This window comes from Ornithorhynchus anatinus, chromosome 9 (assembly GCF_004115215.2).
Source record: "Ornithorhynchus anatinus isolate Pmale09 chromosome 9, mOrnAna1.pri.v4, whole genome shotgun sequence".
Classification (NCBI taxonomy): domain Eukaryota; kingdom Metazoa; phylum Chordata; class Mammalia; order Monotremata; family Ornithorhynchidae; genus Ornithorhynchus; species Ornithorhynchus anatinus.
The window spans coordinates 1,596,088-1,602,234 of NC_041736.1; positions in this window are offsets into that span (position 1 = coordinate 1,596,088).

The following is a 6,147-nucleotide window of genomic DNA, read 5'->3' on the forward strand; positions in this document are numbered from 1 at the left end:
TTGGGCAAGTCACTTAACTTCTCTGTGCCTCAGTTCCCTCATCTGTAAAATGGGGATTAAGATGGTGAGCTTCACGTGGGACAACCTGATTACCTTGTATCTACCCCAGCGCTTAGAACAGCGTGGCACATAGTAAACGCTTAACAAATACCATCAAGTTTTTTTTTAGAACAAAACAATATAACAAACACATTCCTTGCCCACAATGAGCTTATAGTCTAGAGAACAACCAACTGAATTTATTAAGCTGTAACTGAGCACTATATTAAGCTATAAAAAGAGTATATATAGTATATATATAGTATATAGTATATATATATATATAGTATATAGTATATATAGTATAGTATAACAGAGTTGGTAGATACGTTCTCTACCCATGATGAGCTGAAAGTCTGGAGAACAATCAATTGTATTTATTAAGCACTTACTGCGTGCAGAACACTGAACTAAGCGCTTGCGAGAGTACAGTAAATACGACTGGATGAAAGTACAGTGAGACAGTTAGTAGACATGTTCCCTTCCCACTGTGAGTTTACAGTCTAGAGAACAATCAATCCAAAAGTTATATTCACTAAGCACTTACAGTGTATAGAGCCTCATACTAACCGATTGGAAAGTACAGTATAATAAGTTGGTAACACGTTCCCTGCCCACAATAAGCTTACAGTCTAGAGGGAAGAGAATGCACACAGACCCTGTTGGATCCCATGGTCCTGAGCAATATTCCACTGAAGCACCAGGGAGATCTCCCTCTTAATGAGGCCCGGAGTTTAACTTTCAAAACGGTACGATCGGCAAAATATGTTCTTCGAAACAAGAAAAATCTCTAAGGTGTGTTGAGATGATTATGGCAGAGCGCGTTCTGTGGGTACACTTGGGACAGGGAGGAACGCGTTATGCATTCGGGTCTACTGCGATGGACGGATCACCCGCTGTGGCTACGCTCTAAAAGAATTAGAAGCAAGTCTTTAAAAAGTCAATTACTGTAAAATTCTTTGGGGAGTGAAGGGGAGGCAGATTGCCTGCAAAAGCTCAACACAAAGAAAGAACAACCCGTAGTGCTAATTAATGCCCCAAATGTGCTTCGTTTAACAGGTGAGCCTGATTGCTTACACAAGAAGGAGTTGATCGGCCCTGTCTAAAAATTTGAAAGATGACTCCCTGAAAATAGGATGAAATCCAACAGGAGTGAGCGTGAGGTGGTGCTCTCGGCCCGGAGCACTGAAGCACGTTGGGGAGAGCTGGGGAAGAACAGGAAAGAAACAGGAGGGCGTGTAGCCCGGTAAATAGAGTAGGGTCCCGGGAGTCAGACGACCTGAGTTCTAATTCTGACTCCACCACCGGCCTGCTGTGGGACCTTGGGCAAGGGCCTTAACTACTCTGTACCTCAGTTTCCTCACATAAAAATAGGGATTCAATACCTGTTCTTGCCCCTTCTTAGACTGAGACCCCCACGTGGGACCTGATTATCTTGTATCTACCCCAGGGCTTAGTACCTTGCTTGGCATATAACAGATGCTTCATAAATACTATTAGCATTATTATTATCAGAGCAGGCTGCCAAGAGAGGCTGTGGAGAGAGAGGCAGGAACAAGGACAGGTCACTTATTCATCATGGATGCGGTCCCTAACTTTTTCTCTAATCACCCAAACCTCTAATATTAATCATGGCATTTGTTAAGCATTTACAGAATGACAAGAACTGCATTTGGCGCTGGGGTAGATATAAAATAAGTAGATCAGACACAGTTCCTGTCCCACAGGGGGCTCCCAGTCTCAATCCCCATTTTACAGACGAGGTAACCGAGGCACAGAGAAGTGAAGTGACTTGCCTGAGGTCACAGAGCAGAGAAGTGGCAGAGCTGGGATTAAAACCCAGGTCCCCTGGACTCTCGGGTCCCCCGTGCCCTTTCCACTAGGCCACGCTGCTTCAGCATCGACTCGGGGAGAGAGGAAGGAGGAGGTCATGGCTGAGCTACAGGCTGTCGGGACCAAAAAAACGGGTCAGCGCTCCAGCTCGCTTCAGGCCCATGCAATTGACCTCCCTCACAACTGGGGCCAGAGACTTCCACTGCTCCCACCAAGTTCCTCCCAGACAGTGACCTATCTGAAAACTTATAAAGCATCAATATGATCTGATAATTAAAAATACATTAAAACACCCTCCTCGTCAGAACAAGGCTTTTACTGCTAAATGTTCAGGGTAGGAACTGAAAACCACCCAGACCCCCAGCCCTCTCCCGTCCTCCGCGTCAAGTGGCATCTATGTGTCAGATCAGACTGCAATATTTTGCAACGGTGGAAAACATCAACCCCCTTCTTGGAAAATATCACACAAAACCTGCCTCCTCTGCAGCATTTTTCATGTGGCCACCACCTCTGTTCTCACTGCAGTATTATCTGATGAAGTTGATTAATGACTGTAATTACGGTAAAATAGCCCGGTATTTAAGATAGAAAGAGTAATCCATACAACTTCTGTTAGGCCGCCTTCTTGGTGCGGACACTCTTAGATGAAAACGTGCCGTTCTAATGGAATGTTTGGTTGATTTTTTTAATGAGCGATGTGCAAGAGATAGTTTCAGGATATGGCCAGGGCTTCGATAAATCTTAATCTACATTGCTCAAAATAAACATTACTTACCACTAACATGCTTTGAATACCCGGTTCTAGTTTATTGGTTGCTCTTCAATTTGTTTTACAAAGATACCTGGGGTTTTAAATGACTGTAAAAGATAGAGTTTCCCAATTAACTTCCCCAAAGGATTGTGCTAATATATGATACCCCGAGATAATGGGTTCAATGCACCAGGGTTAGCATTTATAAACTTATTTACACCTTCCTCAATCATATTTATTGAGCACTTACTGGGGGCAGAGCACTGTCCTCAGCATTGGTAAGTGAGTGTTCTCAAATATTTATTTTGCCCACTCGAGTTGGAACTATTTTTACATTTGTCTCCCCAGTTAGAGTGTAAACTCTTTAAGGGCAAGGAAAATTTGCCTTTGTTATTCAGTACTTCCCAAGCATTGGGAAGTGAAGTGACTGGCCCATGGTCACCCAGCAGACAAATGACAGAGCTGGGTTTAGAAGCGAGGCTCTTCTGACTCCCAGGCCAGTGCTCTACCCACTCAACCACGCTGCTGCTATTACTCTTAATATTACTTCTAGTGTTGCTGCAACTTACTACTACTTTCTACTACTAGTACTTTTAATAGTATATATCCTCAACAAAATCTTTTTTTTAATATTTATTAAGCACTTACTATGTTCCAGGTACTGTACTAAGGATTGGGGTTGATACGACATAGCTTGGACACAGGCCCTATTTCATATGGGGCTCAGAGTCTTAATCCCCATTTTAAAGACGAGATAACTGAGGCACGGAGAAGTTAAGTGGCTCATCCAAGGTCACAACAGCAGACAAGCGGCAGAGCCAGGATTAGAACCAGTCATCTGACTCCCAGGCCCGTTCTCTTTCCACTGAGCCACGCTGTTTCTCCTCTTAAACTGGGAGCCCCAGAGGGAGAGAGGGGCAGATTCCGATCTGATTATCTTATGGCTAATATATAGCCTAGTGTGTCAGTTTATTTTTCAGTAGGCCTAACTTCAAAGTGTGCATTGTTCTAAACCCTGGGTAGGTACAAGTTAATTAGCTTAGTCACGGTCTCTGACCTACATGGGCTCGGTCTAAGAAGGAAGGAGAGCAGATTTTTGAATCCTCATTTTACAGTCGAAGAAACTGAGGCACAGAGAAGTGAAGTGAACCGACCACGGTCACGCAGTAGGCAAATGGCCGCTCCAGGATTAGATCCCAGGTCGGCTGATTCCCAGGCCCATGCTCTTTCCAGTAGGCCACGCCGCTTCCCATCGACTTGATCGATCCGCTCCTAATGGAGCGAAACAAAGGACGAGGGGCTTTCCAAGAGGCGTGAAAACTAAGGTTTGTTTAAGATGTCTCCGCCAGTGCTTTTGAAGCGTAGTGGTGCTTAAATCTCTTCTCCTGGAGAAGTTATTATTGGTTTCAACATTCAGGACCGGCTATTTGTCACCCCAGCTCAGTATACAGAGAGCTTCGGATGGAAATTAAACTTGAAATGACAGGGCGGCCCTGGCAGTGAGCCATATGTCAAAGCTACTATTTTCTCTTCGGCCTCAACCACACTTCTCTGATATTAATAGGAAAAAATATCTAATTGAAAGAGCTTGGTAACTCTCACTTATCCTCTTTATGGTATCTCTTCTGCTTTACGGAGAGTAAAATTTCCCACAGTAGTGAATTGGTATTCTGTGGATCGCTTGTTTTCTCACTTAGTAGAAACTTCACAGGGCTTTCTCTTTGTAACTTTTTAGAAACTTCATAAAGTTTAGCTTTAGAAGAAGGTTCGGCAGGGGCGAAGGTGATCTCCAGGGACGCGAATGGCTCTTTGCTGCTGCTAGCAGGAGGGAGAGAGTGGTGAGGGGGGAGGGGGCCGGGGGGGGGGACGTGAGACGGCAATCAGAGCAGTTATGGAATGGGAAAGTGGGGGCTGGGAATTGAGAGACCATTCACGTGCCTTTAGGGGGACCATCCGGTGGGATGGAGACAGTTGTCGGAGCAACTGGGGGCTGTTGACCCGGACATCGTAAGCTCCTCGTAAGCTCCTCGAGGGCAGAGATCGTGTCTTCTGACTCTACCGTATTCTCCCAAGTGCTTAGGCCAGTGCTCAGCAGAGAGGAAGCACTCGGTAAAGACTAGGGATTGACTGGCCCGTTTGTGCTACTGATGAATTTCCTTGTGCTTATTATTCATACCAATCCTCTCACTTCTAACAATGGCCTGTTCACTAATAATAATAATAATAATAATAATAATAATAATAATGTTGGTATTTGTTAAGCGCTTACTATGTGCCGAGCACTGTTCTAAGCGCTGGGGTAGACATAGGGGAATCAGGTTGTCCCATGTGGGGCTCACAGTCTTAATCCCCATTTTACAGATGAGGGAACTGAGGCACGGAGAAGTTAAGTGACTTGCCCACAGTCACACAGCCGACAAGTGGCAGAGCTGGGATTCGAACTCATGAGCCCTGACCCCAAAGCCCGTGCTCTTTCCACTGAGCCACGCTGCTTCTCCAATAGTAATAATAATAACAGTAATAATGCTGGTATTTGTTAAGCACTTACTATGTGTCAAGCACTTTCCTAAATGCTGGGGTAGATAAAAGCTAATCAGATTGGACACAGTCCATGCCCCACATAGTGCTCACAGTCTTAATCACCATTTTATGGATGAGGTATCCGAAGCCCAGAGAAGCGAAGTGACTTTCCCCAAATCACACAGCAGACAAGAGGCAGAGCTGGGATTAGAAACCAGGTCCTTCTGACTCCCAGGCCCGTGCTCCATTTACCAGGTCATACTGCTTCCCTCCTGTGCCAGTGAAATGGCGTCTTCCAAAAGACAGGCCCCTGGGTATCCTGATGACACGAAGAGCTCTAGTCTCAGTCTGAAAAGGACCCTCGGCTTCCCTCCCCGTGGCTGGTCTGGGCTGGTCTGCAGACCAGGGGAGGTGACTCTGGGTACTGACCAGTCAGACAGGGATGAGGACAGTCAAGGCATTCGACGGTTCTAGAGTGAAATGTTCAGGCAATCCTGGACAACTGTCCTTGGATGATAGTTATGAATGTGTTGTTTTTTTAAGCAGTTACTACATGCCAACCACTGACATTAGCACTAGGGCATATACGAGATAAGCAGGCCACATGCAGTCACCACCCAACAAGGGGCCTCCGGTCTAAGTAGGGATTTTGAATCCCTATTTATAGATGAGGAAACTGAGCACCAGTGAGGATAAGTGACTTGCCCGAGGTCACAGAGCAGACAAATGGAAGGGATAGGATTAGAACCCAGGTTCTTCTGACTTCCAGGCCTGTGCTCTTTTCACTAGGACACTTTACTTCCTTACCCCTTCCCACAACTCAGGATGCTGCTCGATGGTGAGGAATGAAGCTGTCCCACCTACCAAATTAACTGGGAGAATGGAAGTAAGGGGTCCAGCTCCCGTTCCGGGGCAGGGGCATACCTTTGACCTCCTAGGTGACGCTTGAGTTTCCTAATGCCCCAGACACCTTGAAGAGAACGTGGGAGCCTCCTGATGGAGAA